Consider the following 21044-nt stretch of genomic DNA (forward strand, 5'->3'; position numbering starts at 1 on the left):
TAAATTTGCGACCACACTAGTGAAAACTGAAATTTGCTTAGATAAAGCTGTTGTGCAACTTTTGCGGGTAAGCAAAAAAAGTTACAAACAAAGTGCTTAGGTGCATGAGTGACTTTTTGTGCGCCCGGAGTAAGCAAAAAAGCTCTAAATACTTGATAATTGTCCCCAATAGTGGATACGCTGCAGATTTGTTCCCAATTAATTTTAATGGAAAAGTCAATCTGCAGCATATCGGACACGTTGTTGCCTAAAACGGGTGACTATGTATGAATGCAAGGTGGCATCCATCGGAAGTATAAGTCCGCGAGTCCCCCCAATGTAGACACTGCAAAAACCTATTAAAAAAAAAAATCCTTAGTGCGACCCGCTCACTGCTCATATATAAAGATATGGATTATAGCAGGCAAGAAAAGTACTCTACACAGTAGAAGGAACAGGGATCTCTTCACTCAGATTCCCTTTAAAGGAAAACTGTCAGCAAGTTCACCCACATTAAACCCAATAGACTGGGTTATAGTGTGGATCAGGAGTCACCTAAATTTTTTTTGGTCCATCAGCTGCCGAGTTATGCCCCTGTAAAGTTCTTTTCTTCAGTGTATGATTAGCGCTTTCAAGGCGGGACCCCTGCCGGCCATCTGCCTCGGCCTCCCCCACTGAAGTTTCTATGCCTGCCCCTGTTTGAATGTTCATTATCTTCAACCCCATGTCCTAGTGATGTGGAGTCACATATCCCCTGAGTGCATCGCTCTGTCTGCAGTGCGCATGTGCATGATGCTGTGTGTACGTCAATACTGAAGCCTCGCTACTCCCGACTTCCGGGTGTGGCAAGGGACAGGCGCATGCACCGGTCCCTCGCTACACCCGGAAGTCGTTCCTTTAAATCATTAAAGGTCTGTCAGCAGGTTAAGGTATCCAAATAGGCTAACAGGGGGCATGGAAATGATATGCAAATTAGGCCATTTGGTGCACGGCCTTTCTTTACCCATAGGTGCACTAATATGCATCCCCACTCGTCTAAAAATGCAGCCCCTTTGTAGTGACTTACCTCATGGCTACTGCAGAGGTGGCTCAGTATTCACGAGGAGGCATTGTTAGAGGAGCCGCTGGTAGCCGTATTGATGCACCCATGAGTAAAGTAATGCACCCAGTGCACCAACCGGCTTTAATTTTATAGAAATAAAATTGCATCTTAGAGAGAAACTGCATACTGGAGAGTGATATTACATAATCCTCAGTGTAACGTCCCCTATTAGCCTATATCAGTAGGTAAGGATGCCCTAACCTGCTGATAGTTTCCCTTTTAACACCCATCAGTTCTCTAACAAAGAAAGAAAAAGTAATCCAAAGATTTTTCTAACCAGTAACTAAAGGGGTACTGCAGGGAAAAGTAACTTATCTACTATCCACAGGATAGGGGATACGTGTCAGATGCCCCATTCATTTCTATGGGAGCACATATGATGCCGGAGTACAGCACTCTGGTCTCTTTGCCACTTCCATAGAGAATGAATGGAGCTTGTGCCGACTGCAGCACACCCTTCTCTCAAAGTGCCAGGGCCTGTTCAAGTGAATGCGGGAGGTGCCGGAGGTCAGACCCCCCATGCTCTTGACATCTATACCCTTTTTTTGCTGCAGTACCCCTTTTAACCTAATCTGTATTAATTGGCGGCATAGTGATCACTGCTTGGTCTGATCTCCTTTTCCTAGCAGGTATTGTTATAGATATGCTCACAGAAGGAGTTTAAAAAAACAAATAACTTTCTCTAGTTTTTGTGCCACTGCTGGTATTACAAAGTTTTGGTCCCTGCTGTGTAACGCTTCTGGGTTTGAGGGCTTGATGTCACATACTGGCTCAGCCAATATGTGGCTAAAGTGCGTCACCAGCCTTCGGCTGTCCGGACTTGCTGGGAGTTGTAGTTTTGCAACAGCTGCCGGCACCCTGGTTGGGAATCACTGGACTACACAGTAAAACCCCTAGAATCTGACACCAATGGGAATTGATAGGTGCTGAATGAAACATTTTTTTTTTTTCATAGGAAAATAGTTTTACAGATTTATTTGCTCATTTGTTGAATATCTGATTCATAGTTTACACATTCACAATCCCTAAGATATTAACAGGAGGGGTCAGTACAGTGTATCTGATAGTTGTCACCTTTTCCTGCAGTAAAGAAATTTCCAAGACTGATTTTTACACCAGTACATTTTCCGTGGTTAGTCACACCAGTTCACCTTTGTGGACTTTAGATGTAGCTCCGGAGCCATATATTATTATTGAACCATGATCACTGACTAGTTACATAGTTACATAGTTACATAGTTAGTACGGTCGAAAAAAGACATATGTCCATCAAGTTCAACCAGGGAATTAAGGGGTAGGGGTGTGGCGCGATATTGGGGAAGGGATGAGATTTTATATTTCTTCATAAGCATTAATCTTATTTTGTTCCAGGAATGTATCTAATCCTGTTTTAAAGCTGTTAATTGTTCCTGCTGTGACCAGTTCCTGAGGTAGACCGTTCCATAAATTCACAGTCCTCACGGTAAAGAAGGCGTGTCGCCCCTTGAGACTAAACTTTTTCTTCTCCAGACGGAGGCAGTGCCCCCTCGTCCTTTGGGGGGGTTTAACCTGGAACAGTTTTTCTCCATATTTTTTGTATGGGCCATTAATATACTTATATACGTTTATCATATCCCCCCTTAAACGTCTCTTCTCAAGACTAAACAATTGTAACTCCTTTAATCGCTCCTCATAGCTAAGATGTTCCATGCCCCATATAAGTTTAGTCGCGCGTCTCTGCACCCTTTCCAACTCCGCAGTGTCCCTTTTATGGACAGGTGACCAAAACTGAACAGCATATTCCAGGTGAGGCCGTACCAATGCTTTATAAAGGGGGAGTATTATGTCCCTGTCCCTTGAGTCCATGCCTCTTTTGATACATGACAATATCCTGCCGGCTTTGGAAGCAGCAGCCTGACATTGCATGCTATTCTGTAGTCTATGATCTACAAGTACACCCAGATCCTTCTCTACCAGTGACTCTGCCAGTTTAATCCCCCCTAAGACATGCAGGTTATTAGTACCCAGATGCATAACTTTACATTTATCCACATTGAACCTCATTTGCCAAGTGGATGCCCAGACACTTAGTCTATCCAAGTCATCTTGTAACTTATGCACATCCTCTATAGACTGTACTGTGCTACAAAGCTTGGTGTCATCTGCAAAGATAGAAACAGAGCTGTTAATACCATCCTCTATATCATTGATAAATAAATTAAACAACAGCGGGCCCAGTACTGAACCTTGGGGTACACCACTAATAACCGGGGACCAATCAGAGTACGAATCATTGACCACCACTCTCTGGGTACGATCCATGAGCCAGTGTTCAATCCAGTTACAAACTAAAGTTTCCAAGCCCAAGGACCTTAACTTACCTGTCAGATATCTATGAGGGACAGTATCAAATGCTTTAGCAAAATCCAGAAACACTATATCCACAGCCATTCCTCTGTCAAGGCTTCTACTCACCTCTTCATAAAAGCAAATTAGATTGGTTTGACAACTTCTATCCTTAGTAAACCCATGCTGGCTATCACTTATAATACAATTATCCCCTATGTATTCCTGTATGTAATCCCTTATAAGTCCTTCAAACAATTTACCCACAATGCACGTTAAACTTACCGGTCTATAGTTTCCTGGGGAAGACCTAGAGCCCTTTTTGAAGATTGGCACCACATTCGCCTTGCGCCAGTCCCTTGGCACAATACCAGACACCAGAGAATCTCTAAATATCATGAACAGGGGTACAGATATTACTGAACTTACCTCTCTAAGAACTCTTGGGTGTAGTCCATCCGGTCCTGGGGATTTGCTTACATTTATATCACTTAACTTACCTTGTACCATCTCTACATTAAGCCAGTTCAGTACATTACATGATGTGTTACCAGCACTGACCTGGCCAATGTCAGCTCCTTCTTCCATAGTATATACAGAACTAAAGAACCCATTCAGTAGCTCCGCCTTCTCTTGATCGCCTGTGACAACCTCCCCATTATCATTATTAAGGGGTCCTACATGCTCTGTCCTTGGTTTTTTTGCATTTATATATCTAAAAAAATATTTAGGATTAGTTTTGCTTTCTTTGGCCACCTGTCTCTCATTTTGAATTTTTGCTGTTTTTATTACATTTAGGATTAGTTTTGCTTTCTTTGGCCACCTGTCTCTCATTTTGAATTTTTGCTGATTTTATTACATTTTTACAGATTTTATTAAGCTCCTTGTACTGTTTAAATGTTATAGCTGACCCATCAGATTTGTATTTTTTGAAGGCTATTTTTTTGTTGTTTATTGCTCTTTTAACATCATGTGTCAGCCATGTAGGATTAAGTTTTAATCGTTTATATTTGTTCTCCTTTGGTATATATTTAGCTGTATAGTTATTTAGAGTTGATTTAAAGATGTCCCATTTACCTTCTGTATCAGTATTTGACAACACCTCCCCCCAGTCTATGTCCTGTAGTGCAGCCCTCAGCCCAGGGAAATTTGCCTTTTTAAAGTTATATGTTTTTGCCTTCCCCGCCTGTCTTTGTTTTCTACATTTTAAGTCAAAAGTAACTATATTGTGGTCGCTATTACCAAGGTTTTCCCGCACAGTTACATTACCAACCAGCTCTGCGTTGTTGGAAATGATCAGATCCAACAAGGCATCACTTCTTGTTGGGTCCTCCACAAACTGGCCCATAAAATTATCCTGCAATAAATTTAGGAATTGTCGCCCCTTTGTAGTTTTAGCCAACCCCGGACCCCAATCTATATCTGGATAGTTAAAATCTCCCATTATTACCACTGTACCTGCCCGGGCGGCCCTCTCTATTTGTTTATGAAGCCGAACTTCTATCTCTTCAGTGATATTAGGGGGTCTGTAGATTACACCAAATACAATTTTTTCAGTATTTCCCTCCTTTTGTAATTCTACCCACAATGATTCCACATCCTCAGAATCATCACACACTATGGCATCGTTCACACTGACTTTCATACCACTTCTTACATACAGACAGACTCCACCACCTTTTCTGTTCATTCTATCCTTGCGAAACAATATAAACCCCTGCAGATTGACAGCCCAGTCATGCGAGGAGTCCAGCCATGTCTCAGTGACCCCAACTATATCAATATGTTCCTCCAGTATCAAGGCCTCAAGCTCCCCCATTTTATTTGCTAGGCTTCTGGCATTTGTGAACATACACTTTACATTTCCATCCTTTATGTTATTGGGGTTAATGGGATTCAAGGGTGTAAGTTTTATTTTCCTATGAAGCCTATTCCTATTAACTATTCTAACCCCTCCCTCCGCTCCACCCCCAGGTACATTTATAATTCCCAGCTGCCATCAAATTTTACTACCTTAAATGGGCACTGTCACCAACTTTATTTTTTGATATGTTGTAGTACTTATGTACTACAACCTATCTCTAATATACTTTTATTATTATTTTTTTCATTAAAAAGGTTTAATTTACATTTAAAAACCGGTCACTGAAAAAGGACTGATTTTGGAGTGGCAATCAGTTCTTTTTCAGTTAGCCTGCACTCACTCCCTGCCTGTCAATCAGACAGGCGGGAGCGAGTGCATTGGCTCCCCGGCCACTGGCTGGGAGGCCACTCCTCCCGCACATCGCCGCCGCCTCGTTGCCGCCGCTGTCCCTGCACGCCCGCTGCCGGACTCTGCAGTAACTGCAAGTGTAATGAGGGAACGGGTATGCGTGGCGGGGGTGGGGTGGGGGGGAGGAGGGAACGGGCTAGTGCCGTAGCAGGGGGGGTGGGGGGGGTGTAACGGGCTAGCAAAAAAAAAAATAGGATGGTGGGAGCTACCCTTTAAATATAATATAACCAACTTCAATTTCACTGCAGAAAGCTAAATGAAGTACACAACGTAATGGTGCACTTCATGCTTTACTTCCACATTACAGTTCCTGCCCGTATCCTACCCTGCATTAAGGAGCCAAAATTGCAGGAATTTGCCTAAACATATTTTTATTTGTCCCTATAACAAATCTAGGAAAAATCTTTTTTTTTTAATTACAAGATATATCATGTAAAAGCAACTGCACATTTGATGACATTTATGAAGATGAACAGATGAATAGTGAAGTATTTTATTAATAGGAAATTAGATTCAACAACTTTATTGTGCAGTTTTTTCCTATTGGGTTCTTCTCTTTAATTTATGATGGTAGACAGCCACTTTCGGCACACGGTCATTGCTTTCTCGCAGCTAACTTGGACATTTTTGCTTTTTGGTAACTGCAGTACCAGTTAATATGATGTACTATGCAGCTGCAAGTTGTCATGGCATGGTGGGCTTTGTAGTTTTGCAATAGGTTTGTGACCACTGACATATACACAGCTCAAAAAAATAAAGGAAACACTAAGATAACACATCCTAGATCTGAATGAATCAACTAATTGTATGAAATACTTTCGTCTTTACATAGCTGAATGTGCTGACAACAAAATCACACAAAAATTATCAATGGAAATCAAATTTGTCAACCCATGGAGGTCTGGATATGGAGTCACACTCAAAATCAAAGTGGAAAACCACACTACAGGCTGACCCAACTTTAGACCTGGACTAAAGCATCCGCCAACTCCTGGACAGTCTGTGGTGCAACGTGGCATTGGTGGATGAAGCGAGACATGATGTCCCAGATGTATTCAATCGGATTAAGGTCTTGGGAACGGGTGGGCCAGTCCATAACATCAATGTCTTCCTCTTGCAGGAACAACTGACACACTCCAGCCACATGAGGTCTAGCATTGTCTTGCATTAAAAGGAACCCAGCGCCAACTGCACCAGCATATGGTCTCACAAGGGGTCAGAGGATCTCATCTTGGTACCTAATGGCAGTCAGGCTACCTCTGGCAAGAACATGGAGGGCTGTGTGGCCCCCCAAATAAATGCCACCACACACCATTACTGACCCACCACCAAACCGGTCATGCTGGAGGATGTTGCAGGGAGCAGAACATTTTCCACGGCATCTCCAGACTTTGTCACGTCTGTCATGTGCTCAGTGTGAACCTGCTGTCATCTGTGAAGAGCACAGGGCGACAGTGGTAAATTTTCCATTCTTGGTGTTCTCTGGCAAATGCCAAACGTCCTGCACGATGTTGGTCCCTCATACCACCCTCATGGAGTCCTGCCCTGCCCCGTCCCATAGACTTGCATTGAGGGGGCGGAGCATGGCGTTGTGAGGGGGATGGGCTATGACGTCACAAGCCCCCGGCGCCAGCTCCAGCATTCAGAACAGTTTGTTCCAAACGCTGAGCAGCGAAGAACCCCTTTAATGTTGCTGCCCCCTCAAAATAACTCCACACACAGGCATTGATGTCTAAATCTTGGCAAGAGAGTGTACCCCTAGGTGGAAATGTCAAACTTGGGCCCAAGGAGCCATTTTCCCTCCCTGGTATCATGTGACTCATTAGCGTTAAAAGGTCTCAGGTGTGAAAAGCATTTTTTTGCTTTACATAAAGAAGGCCTAGGCTATAAGAAGATTGCCAAGACCCTGAAACTGAGCTGCAGTTAAGCTATAGCAATTATACAAGCTTTGTTGAAATGAACCCCCAGACCCCTTGTTAATCATTTTATAAAAAAAGAAATCTGCCAAAAAGAAGATTATTTATTTTATTTAGTTTTCTTCCTGTACAAAAATAAAAGAGAAAGAAAGCAGAAACCTTACTTATGTTTCTGCCAGGTAAACCTCACGGCAGTCAGCACTTGACAGCAAGCAAATACTGTACAGCAGAATTGGCTTAATGTAGTGCTAGGGACTTTGCTGTGCATAAATAATAACATAAATGATTACATAAAATGCTTAAATAATTAGTTACACTTTAACTAAACCCATTGAATTTTAGTTGATTAAAATCTGCTGGAGAGTTAGTCGACTAAAATAAGATTAAATCTAAAGCTATTCAGTTGACAAACAAAAATGGCATTTCAGTCAAAAGACTATCACTAAAACTAAATTATATTTGCCATCAATGTAAACTCTGCCCTAGAGGTGGAGAGCTGTTTTCATTTCCTGGGGGGGTCTCCAGGTCCTCAGACAAGAGAAAGGAAGAATATTGAGGACTTTCTATATATTATATATCCTACAATATTGCCGTGCACAAATTCATGATGTTACATACAACATCATTGTTACTAAAAATAAATAAATAAACAGTACTGAAATTGTAATACACAAAAGGTAAACAATACACAATAAACCAGTAAGCAGCAGATAGAATAAAATAAAGCTAGCACATGAAACCATATAAGGGTACGTTCACACGCGCGGATTTTCAGCGTATTTTACGCTGCAGCTTCGCTGGTGAAGGCCCGCTCTATGCTGGCTTTACATGTGCCTGCTCGTAGTGGCAACACGCCGCTACCAGCAGACACACCGATGTGCGAGTCGCAGTATACTCGCAAATTGTGGGAGCTCTCTAGCTCAGAGCAGGGAGAGCGGCCGCGATGTGCGAGTACGCCGCGCACATAGCTGCAGTGTGTCTGCTCGTAGCGGCATATTGCCGCTACCAGCAGGCACATAAAAGCCAGCATACAGTGGGGCCTTCACCAGCAAATCTGCAGCTAAATATGCTGCGAAAATCCGCGCGTGTGAACGTACCCTTAAGGAGTTCAACCTCAACGAATCACCCCAGGCAGAACTCCTTGATCATAGGCGTGCGCAGCCTATTGCATTAGGGTGTGCACCCTAAAACCACAAACTCACTCCGCGCACGCGTGTGTGTGTGTTTATATATATATATATATATATATATATATATATATATATATATATATACATACATACATACATACATACACACACACACACACACACACACACACACACACACACTCACTCACTCACATAGTGTAGGAGGATTGGATCCAGGGCCGGTTTTAGGCTTAGCATGGCCATGGGCAAAATCAGAAGTGGGGTCCCAAAAGTCGTAATAGTGCACTAATCAGATTAGCACATTTTTGGTCACTTCAAATACCATAAAAAATATCTAAAAAGCAAAAAAAAAAAAAAAAATGGTACCGATAAAAACTACAAATCACAGCGCTAAAAATTACCCTCATACATCCCCATATACAGAAAAATAAAAGTGCTATAGGGATCAGAATAGTCCAATTTTATATTTTTGTATAGTTCCCCCACATTAGGTTGGCAGCATAGTTCCCCCACATTAGGTTGGCAGTATAAATCTCCCACATTAGGATGGAAATATATTTCCCCCACATTAGGTTAGTAGTATAGTTCCCCCACATTAGGTTACATAGTTACATAGTTAGTATGGTTGAAAAAAGACATACGTCCATCAAGTCCAACCAGGTTGGCAGTACAGTTCCCCCACATTAGGTGCAGTACAGTTCCCCCACATTAGGTGCAATATAGTTCCCCCACATTAGGTGCAGTATAGTTATAATTGTAGGGAGGAGGACAAGTCTAGAATTTACCATGAGGCTTACGGGACTAATTCTACCCCTGATCTTATATTTGCCAAGGGGTTCAATGGGCGGAGCCAAAGGGTTGTCAAAATTAGGTTTTGCCTAGAGTGTCAAAAATCCATGCACCAGCCCTGACTAGACCTCCCACTTGTGTGTATGTTTGCTGGTGTTTATAGGGATGCATTTGATGTGGATCTGAAAAAAAAATTGTAAGTTGAATGGTTTACTTGGCAAACAGAAGAAAGCTTTCACTATAAGATGGTAGCACAGAGGGGGGAATATTCCAAATAGAATTTTTTTTTTGCACCAGATTGGTTGAAAAAGTGATGCGGCACCCAGCAAGCTTGGAGCAGCATGCAGGTTGTAGTTTTAGGTCTGACCACAAACTAGGACTCCCAGCATGTTGCACCATAATCTAAATTGTACTCCTATATAGTGCAAGATGTGTGTAGTTGTAGTTTTGGTCATCATATATTGTATCAGGGCATGCTGGGAATTGTAGTTGGTAACTGCACCTCCCAGCATTGCATTCCTTCAAGGAATGCAATGCTGGGATTTGCAGTTACCAACTACAATTCCCAGCATGCCCTGATACAATATATGGTGACCAAAACTACAACTCCCATTATGTTGCACTGGGGGTGCTGTGTGTGTGTGTGTGTGAGGTGCTGTGTGTGAGTGTGTGGGGGGGGGGGGTGCTGTGTGTGTGTGTTTGAGGGGTGCTGTGTGTTTGAGGGGTGCTATGGGTGCTGTGTGGGGGATTGGGCACATAATACATAATATAAAATACATACATAATACATTAAAAATGTTATTTCAGCTACCGGGTCGGTGTTCTAGTAGTTATTAGTATATTTGCTGGTAGAAGAGCATGGACTGCAGAGAGTGGGCCGTGTCCCATGTATCAGAACAAAGGAAAAAAGAAAGTTGCCTCTTTCAAGCTGCTTGTAGTATTAAAACATCAAACCTTTAATATGTATGCATTAAAAATAGAAAAAGGTGACATCAATCATGAAAGAGAAGTGAAACGCCAACACGTTTTGAGCAAAATGTAGCTCTTAATCATGGCTATATGTAGCCCAAAATGCACTGAAGTTTCACTTTTCTTTTATGATGTCCACCTTTTTCTATTTTTAATATATACAGATTAAAGATTTGATGGTTTAATACTACAAGCACCGTTATCCTTGGAAGAGCTGGAGGAAACTTTCTTTTTTCTTTTGTTCTGATTCATAATACATATATACTTACTTCATACATACATACACACATCATACATGTATAACCTACACACACACACACATATATATATATATATATATATATATATATACACACACATATATACATAATGCATAAATACATACTATATGCATACATACAAACATCATACATATATAATACATGCATACATCATACATAGATAATGATACATACATATGCACACCATACATAATACATACACACATCCATAATATATACATATACACATCATACATAAATACATCATACATACATAACATACAGTACATACATAACATATATATATATATATATATATATATATATATATATATGGTATGTATGTACTGTATGTTCTGTATGTATGATGTGTGTATGTATGATGTATTTATGTATGATGTGTATGTATATATAATGGATTTGTGAATGTATTATGTATGGTGTGCATATGTATGTATTATGTATGTATTATATATGTATGATGTTTGTATTTATGCATTATGTGTGTGTATATATATATATATATATATATATATATATTATACATACATAATGCATAAATACAAACATCATACATATATAATACATACATACATACATCCATAATATACACATGCACACATCATACATAATACATCATACATCCATAATACATACCTAATACACACCATACATACATACAATACACACCATACATACATAATACACACCATACATACATATAATACACACCATACATACATATTACACACATCATACATACATAACACACACCATACATACATATAATACACACCATACATACATATAATACACACCATACATACATAATACACACCATACATACATATTGCACACATCATACATACATACATACATATAATACACACCATACATACATATTACACACATCATACATACATATTACACACATCATACATACATACATATAATACACACCATACATACATATTACACACACCATACATACATATAATACACACCATACATACATACATAATACACACCATACATACATATAATACACACCATACATACATACATACATGCATAATACACACCATACATACATAATACACACCATACATACATATTACACACATCATACATACATACATAATACACACCATACATACATATTACACACATCATACATACATACATAATACACACCATACATACATATAATACACACCATACATACATATAATACACACCATACATACATATTACACACACCATACATACATAATACACACCATACATACATAATGCACACCATACATACATATTACACACATCATACATACATAATACACACCATACATACATAATACACACATCATACATTCCACCCCCCTCCCGTCCTCGGTCTGTGCACTTTTCTCACCTGCGGCAGCCATGTTGGGGTCAGAGGCCGGGCACATCCAATCCCATCTGTTGCACACTTTGCACCATCGCCCACTTCGATGGAAGGGGGATAGAGCGGCCGGAGGACGTGGGATAGAGGGACCGGAGCCGCAAATTCCGCAAATAAAAATAAAAAAAAGCATTTTCAAACATCCGGTGTGCCCTGCATTTTTTTCTTAATTTGCGGCTCCGGTCGCTCTATCCCCCGTCCACCGGCCGCTCTATCCCTGCTGCCTGCTGCCATACATGATGGGGATGTAGTCCTGAACTGTGAGCCTACATTGTGTAGGCTCACAGCTCAGGACTACATCCCCATCATGTATGATTGTGACTGTCTATTAAATAGGGTTGGGCTGGTGATGTCGGGGATGTCCGGTGGGGCTGGGGTTTAGTAGTGAGAAAAAAAAAAAAAGTCCTGCAGCAGCGGGCCGCGGCCGCGGTGATTAGGGTGTGCCTGTGCACACCCGGCACACCCCGTGCGCACGCCTATGTACTTGATATGGATTCAGGTGCTAGCTTTATTTTATTCCACTTACTGTTTGCTCTATACTGTTTACCTTTTGTATATTACAATTTTAGTACTGTTTACTCATAGCACTTCTTTTGGACGGCTAGAGCTGTGTTAGACTGTGGGACTACTTGCACTATGCACTTTGATTTATCTATGCCTATTTATTTGTAGCATATAGTAAATTTGAGTAGCCGTATTAGTCCAGTGATGCAAATCATAAAATGTTGCGGTATCTTGTAATACCTTTTTTATTGGACTAACAGCATTTTATAGAGACAAGCTTTCGGAATTCCTCCTTTTATCAAGTCCAGGTTGATGTAACCTGATGTAACCTGTGTCTTCTGCTTGTGAGCTTAGAGCTTGTCTCTACAAAATGCTGTTAGTCCAATAAAAAAGGTATTACAAGATACTGCAAATTTTTTAGATTTGCATCTATATACATATGTATATATATATATATATATATATATATATATATATGTATATATACATACAGTGGTCCCTCAACATACAATGGTAATTCATTCCAAATGGACCATCGTTTGTTGAAACCATCGTATGTTTAGGGATCCGTGCAATGTAAAGTATAGGACAGTGGTCTACAACCTGCGGAACTCCAGATGTTGCACAACTACAACACCCAGCATGCCCGGACAGCCAACGGTTGTCCGGGCATGCTGGGAGTTGTAGTTTTGCAACATATGGAGGTCCGCAGGTTGAAGACCACTGGTATTGGAGGTCATACTCACGTGTCCCCGCCGCTCTGGACCATCACCGCTCGTCACTGCTGCCCAGGATGTCGCCCTCCATCGCTGTCGCCGCGTCCCCGACGCTCCGGCAAGGCCTCTGCAGACCACTGCAAAGGAATCTGCATCTACCAGGAATCTACCAGTGGTCTCTCTGAAGACCACTGGTATTGGAGGTCATACTCACGTGTCTCTGCCGCTTCGGACTGTCACCGCTCGTCACCGCTGCCCAGGATGTCGCCCTCCATCGCTGTCGCCGCGTCCCTGGGGTGTCCCCGACGCTCCGGCAAGGCCTCTGCTTCCCAGGCATCCTCGCTCTCCGTTGCCGCCATCACGTCGCTATGCACGGCGCTCCTATTGGATGACGGGACGGCGTGGGCAGCTACGTGATGACGACGATGGAGAGCGCCGACGATGCAGGGGATCCTGAAGAGGACGCGCCGGAGCCCTGAGGACAGGTAAGTGATCGTCAGCGGACCACATGGGGTACCGTAAACGGCTACCCGGCGGCAGCTGAAGCAGTCTGGGCTACCGGATAGCCGTTTATGCGATGGTCCTGACAAAAGCATCATATGTTGATGCTGCCTTCAACATGCGATGGCCTCTGAGAGGCCATCGTATGTTGAAATGATCGTATGTCGGGGCCATCCTAGGTCGGGGGTCACAATATATATATATATATATATATATATATATATATTTAAAATGAATAATCATTTTTTTGGTGTGTACGTGTATATATATATTATAAATGTATGTGTATTTGTACTTTTAGTTCTACAGGCAACAAGCTTAGATTAGGAGCATGCAATCATCATTCATGAGGCATCATGCTCACGGTAACCGGCGGACTGCAGCCAGCTTGATTACCGGCTTTGGGACACTGTATCTTTGTCCATATATATATACAGGCCAGCGGTCCGTATACAGGCCAGCCTGATTACCCACAGTGGGACACTGGAGGGTTAACTTCATTTTGTCAGAAGCCAGCCCTAGGAGGGGGCACCGAACGTTTGCATATATCAATATTTAAAGATCATTTGAGGCATCCCCTGAGGATGGCTGTACGGGCATTGTCACACATGGGCGGCTGTAACATAGATATACATCTGTCAGTCAGAGTCTAGACCATTCCCCTCTTACATGGCTGCCATAGGTTACTAAGAATGAGTTACAAGTGGCGCTATGAGGACACATTAGTTAATCCTGTGTTTTGTATCTTATGTTACAGAGTATTACTATATGGTGTCCTAATTGCATTTAATGGAATATCTTCATTTCACACCTCCACATAGTCTAAGATTGACTATACCTTGTGTATATCGGGGGACACGGGATGCAGTAGTGTTATACTGTTAGTGCTGTAATAGGTAGGGTGTTTAGAATTAGAAGGGATATCGTAAGGTCACAGACAGACATCTCTTTGCACTTTGTAGCCAGCTACCTGCTGAAGCGCCGTAATTCCGATGGTTGATCAGTAACATAATTGTGTATGTATATTTTGTCAAAGCACTATTGACTGTTCAATTTGGATTGCACTTGTTACTTGTGACAGTTTTTATTTTTTTGATAGGTTTTAAAACATAGCTTTTATTACTTAAGTGTTTTTTTTCTATACAAATATTAGAATGGTGTTCTAATTGTATCTTTCACCGTATAGGGGATCTATAAAAGACAAAAGGGGATCTGTAAAAGACACAGCAAACAGGTGGAATAAGGTGCTCTGGTCACAGACTAAAATTTAAAGGGGTTAAGTGCTCTCTGATGACACGTGTCTCTGGAACCGCCCAGTTTAGAAGAGGTTTGCTATGGGGATTTGCTTCTAAACTTGGTGGTTCCCGAGACACGTGTCATCAGAGAGCACTTAGACAGAAAAGAACAACCTTATCTTCAGAAGCTCATAAGTACTGAAAGGATTAAGATTTTTTTTAATAGAAGTAATTTACAAATCTGTTTAACTTTCTGAAGCCAGTTGATATATATAAAAAAAAGTTTTTTCCTGGATAACCCCTTTAACTTGTGTGTGGTGGAAACCCAACACTGCCCATCACCCTGCCTGAACAGACCAGCCCCGGTTCTTGTTATTTTTAGTTAATTTATGTATTGCTCTTTTTGTGAGACAAAGTGCAATATATGATGAAAAAACTAAATTACATGTAGGAAACCTTTCCAAAATCTGGCTTGGTCATTAAGGCCCAAATGAGCTTTGGCTTAAAGGGGTACTACGGAGGAAATACATTTCATATCAACTGGTGCCAGAAGGTTAAACAGATTTGTAAAATACGTCTGTTTAAAAATCTTAATCCTTCCTTCTAGTAATTATCAGCTGCTGTATGCTCCAGAGGAAGTTGTATAGTTCTTTTCTGTCTGACTAAAGTGCTCTCTGCTGACACCTCTGTCCCTGTCAGGAACTGTCCAGAGCAGGAACAAATCCCCATAGCAAACCTCTCCTGCTCCGGACAGTCCCTGACATGGACAGAGGTGTCAGCAGAGAGCACTGTCGCCAGAGGGAAAAGAACAACTCAACTTCCTCTGTAATATACAGCAGCTGATAAGTACTGGAAGATTCAGATTTTTTTTTTTTATAGAAGTGATTTACAAATCAGTTGGATCCAGCCATAACAGAAGTCCAACTATTTAGCTATTAGCTGTTTCAAACACTGCTGCCTCCTTATTGTTTACCAGTGCTTGTACCTACATTCAAATGAATGGGGTAACAGTTCCTTGCATTACTGCTACTAATACATATAGGCAGTGTGAAGAGGCCACGTCGTTCGCATGCGTGCCACGGCCCCTTCAAACAGCTAATTGCTTTTAATGCAAGGAATTTGACCCCTGCCAATCTAATATGTAAACCATCACTTTTAACAGGCTTGAAAACTCCTTGAAGAGGTTAATTAATATGCCCCATTTTGTACTTTGTATACAGCAATGGTGACAATATTGTTCAGCAGTTATTAGTTTTATAGAACCTTTTGAATTTTTACCAATTTATGTGACATTACCTCTTCTCTGGGCATTTCTAGGCCTTTTGAACCACCACAGCAATGCATCTCACTTCAGTTCTAAACCTTTGTTACAACTAATGGTTTAAAATGAAAAATAGGAGTAGGAAGGTTAAGAACTATAAATGCAAACGATTCTAAAAATGGATTTAAGTGGCTTAATAGTAAAACAGTCCTAGAATGTCACTGCAAACACTATATGGCATGATCAGAATAAAGTGAAAAACAGGAAAGAGTGGAAATAAAGGTTTAGAATTTTCCACAGTACCAAGTAAAAAGCAGTTACAGTGAACATGCGTGACAAGTCTCATCTTAAAATGGGTGTACACAGTAAAGAATGTCCTGTTTAAAGTAACTAGCTTTGTTTAGAAACCAGTTTTGTTTCATTTCTTTATGCTACATGTATGCCAAAAGGTGTGGTATTTACAGGTAGACAGTACTTCCTCCTTAAAAAAAAGTCCATCGCATTTGGAATTGGCTAAAAGTGGCAATAAATGTATATAACATACTCACACGCCCTATATTCTATATGTGAGTGGAACCTATTTAAACTCAAAGTTCGGTTTATTACGATGTACGATAGCCAAAGAATTAAGTTCTGAACAAAACCCTGCTAGTTTTCAGTCTGATATTTCCTATACATTTGCATAATACATACACATAAAATATTACACACATATTTCCTTTATGTATTCACATTTTACAAGGATTCCAGATGGTACATTGACCAGACCAGACCTGTAGCTAGCTCCTTTTGCGCCCGAGGCAAGCCCAGAAAATTGCATCCCCTCCCCCACAAAATATAAAAATAAATAAATAGTTAAAAAAGTGGTTCTGAAGTATAATACAGGCATTAACTCAGAAACAGTACAGGATAAGTAATGTAGTGTATGTACACAGTGACCTCACCAGCAGACTAGTGAGTACAGCTCTGGAGTCTGGCCACTAGAGGGAGCATCTTCCTGTTTGGGTTTGCTGTGAGCGTTTGGTGCGCTCGGCTCGGAGAGAGATCCATCTGTCTCCCAGGAGCAACTTTCCTTTCCCCAGAAGGAGAGTTTGTTTCCTGGTATGAGCGAGGATCGGAGAACCCCAACACCTGCCCCCCGAAGTAGGTCTGTCGCGGCAGGGGGAGCCAACGACCAGTTGCAGAGGGACCAGCGTCAGGAACTGCACTAGAGGTCTCCGGGTTAAGGCGCTCTGCCAGGAGATGCAGTGATGTATCTCCAGCACCTCCTGAGCCCATGGAGATAAAGAGTAGTCGCAAGGCTGCTCTGAAAAGCAGCGAAGTTACAAGTGCTTCAAGTTCTGGAAGTGCAGGTACTGTAAGAACAAGCCTGGATAATGTGGACTGTGATACTCCTCCTGGAACAAAGCTAAATGCCCATGTTATTGTGGAGGAGGATTTGGGAATGCCAAGGGCCAAGGAGCCTCTAGTCATCTATAGCTCCAGGGTGGCAGAATACATTAGTGGGTATGAGGAAGCAAGGAGCAGCTTGTATAGGCTCCAGGAGGAGGTACGGGAGGCAAAAGCCTTGATGGACACTGTGACCAAAGGCCAGAAAGCTGAGCTATCAGCCAGGATTAAACAGCTGAAAAATGATATTAGGAATCTGGAGAAGAAGAGAACTTTTATTTTAGAGAACAGTGGGCCATATAAAGATAAACTTTTAAATGATGACCGCTTTGAAACAATGGAGAGAGAGAAGCAGAGACAGCTGAGGGGGCTTCAGCCATGGGTGGAGACGCTGTGGAGGCAGATAATGTTGATAATGTTGAGCCGAATCCACCCGGGGGTCTGCAACATCTGATCACATACAGTGGCCTCCCTGCAGGGCAAATGGTGATGTCATCTAGCCATGGCTCTGGCAGTTCGGGGAATGAGAGCAGCACCAGTCACCGGGGAGGGGCGCTGATGGCCCAAATCCAGCTCCTGGAGTCCCCAGGTCGCCTCCAGGACTTCACGTTTGGAATGAGTTACCAGAGGAGGCACCTGAGGGAAGGAAAAAGAAGAAGCCAAAGAAGACCAAGCAGGTATCGTTTGTATATACCCCCCCCCCTGAGACCCCTGGACTGGCCGCAGGGTCAGCTCACTGAGTGAACCCCATTTCTCAGCCCAGCCTGAGTTCTGTTGTGAATGGGTACAGATTTGTGGTGGGCATGTAGGGCCTGGTCCAGTTGCACCTCCAGCAGTGGCAGCACCGATACGCAGCACCGCAAATGTCGCTGCTGGGGGGAGGGGGGCACCTTCCTCGTCTTCTGGCTCTGGGGTGAGCAATTTGCAGCTGTGTCTCCTGAGGGCCTTAAAGAGAGGGGAGAAATCAATCAATGTAGAGGATAGGGCAGATGTTCTATCCTTTTGGATAGAGAGATATGGTCTTTCAGCCTTCTGAGAGGAAAGAGGGGGGATACTGTGTGGTCCCTCCCAATAGCCGTTCCAGGTGGTCTTCGAAGGAATGTGGTCCGGCCGAGGTGGAGAGGCAGTGATACATGTTCTCCAAGATCTCAAGTTGTTCAGCTTCTGCTGAAGTTGGGCTTTAAGGCAGCTGACATCTACGCCTTGATACATCCTTATGGTACCCGTGAGTTTGATATCAGCTTTGTTCAGCCAGAGGAGCTTGAGCTCGGCTGGCGAGACTTTGTAATTCAATACAATGTCAAGAAAGTGACCATTTTAACCCGTAACGAATCACTCTCTTGTATTGACATCATGACGTGGCTAGGTCGGTATGGAGAGGTACTGGAGGTCCCACAAAAGAACAGGGACGTTTATGGTCAAGCTTAGGCTTTCAGGAAACACCGTTACCCATATACCATCTCCGACCTTCCTCGGAAGAGATCATATCCAGATCTTCTACCAGGGTCAACCGAAGCTCCGTCACAGATGTGGCGACCCCACACATTTTAGTGCCAGTTGCACTGTGCAAAAGTGCACTCTGTGTGGGGAAATAGGCCATCTCACTGCATCTTGCAGGTGTCACTTAGGTCACCCATTCAGTTGCTGCCCTCGTTCCTTTGTCAACGCGGTTGTTGCCCCGGTGGGAGTAAGCCATGAGGTGGATTCTGTTGGGGTGATGGCTGTTGGGGATGAAGGGGTGCAGGGGCCAGGGAAGAAGAGTAAGTAAAAGACACCTGCCCAACTGAGGCATCTCAAGAAGCGCCAAAGGGAGGTGACTTCTGACCCTGTCCCTGCGGCCATTCTTAATTTTGAGGCCCTGGGGGATAGTGAACTGGATGAGGAGATTTGGAGGATCCACAAAGAGGAGGATGCTGTCTCCTAGCTGCCCACCCATGGTGAGAGCACAGATGAGGACAGTGGGAGATGGTCACAAACAAAGCAGGGTATTTGGAGGAATAAGAAAAGGGAGATTTGAGATCATTTCCCACCCGCCAGATGCCAAAGGAAGGTACAACTGACTGGTCTCTCCAACAGTTTCCGAGCCCTTTGTGACTTTTCCTCTTCGGAGGAGGAGGCTGGGGGTGAGGGTCCGGATGTTGCGGTGGGGCTCACAGGAGACGCTGAGTCCTCTCTGCCTAGGGAACCTATGTCTTCAGGGGGTTGGGGGGGACTGGCCCAGAGTCAGGGGATGAGGAAAATGTAAATAAAGGGAAAATTGACACATCCATCTCACTAAAAAGCGGTAAACCATCATCTGATGAGGAGGGTGGTGGGGTGAATGGGAAGGATGGTGGGAAAAAGAAAGCTGTCTAACTCAATCACCCTCGATGGTGGTACCCTCTCCGTTGACTCTGGCATCCATTTGTTGCCAGCATTAAGTCAAATATTGCTCAATTTGTGGCCTATGATTGATTTGCCCATATTAATGCTGATATTTTATTTTTGCAGGAGACCAGGCTTACAGACATGTCATCTATATATAAGGCTAAGAAAGTGGAGGGCCCTCCTACTGGTCTCTTGCGGCAGAGCCGTATAGCGGAGTGGCGGTCCTTTTTACCGCAGCGGTAGAATGCCGACGGGTTAGCGAGTTAGAAATGGGAGGTGCCTGATCTTAGATGTCCTCATGAAGGGACAAGAACTTCCCCTTATTAACATCTACGGCCCACAGTCTAAGTGGGACCGAAAGTGTCTCATTATGAGGATCAAACAATATCTTTATGAGGATCAAGACAGGGGAGGTTCCAGAGATAAGCGAGGTTCCAGAGACAAGCTGACTTATGATAGCGTCGCCCTTAATAGCGTAGTGAGTGAGGCTCGCCTGGTGGATGTCCCCATCCGGCACACCCCAGGCCACGCAGGATTCACCTATCATACATAGGGGTAGTTTTAGGTCCAGAATAGACAAGTTTTATTTAAAGGAGGAAGCCGTCTCTTCAGCAGTGTCTGTTGTTGAGGTGGAGTTCTCCGACCACTGTTTAATTTTGTTTTCTCTGAATGTTACAGAGACCCCTCGGATGGGCAGAGGCTATTGGAAGCTCAATTCGTCTCTCTTGGAAGAAGCGGATATAAGACATTCCTTTGAGGATTTTCTTCAGAGCCAGGTACCATTGCTGGGCCTTTGTAGCAGTAAGTCAGAGTGGTGGGAGATGTTCAAATAAAGGGTTGTGAGACTCTTCTGCCAGCTCTCGGGCC

This window comes from Hyla sarda, chromosome 1, assembly GCF_029499605.1.
Source record: "Hyla sarda isolate aHylSar1 chromosome 1, aHylSar1.hap1, whole genome shotgun sequence".
Taxonomy (NCBI): domain Eukaryota; kingdom Metazoa; phylum Chordata; class Amphibia; order Anura; family Hylidae; genus Hyla; species Hyla sarda.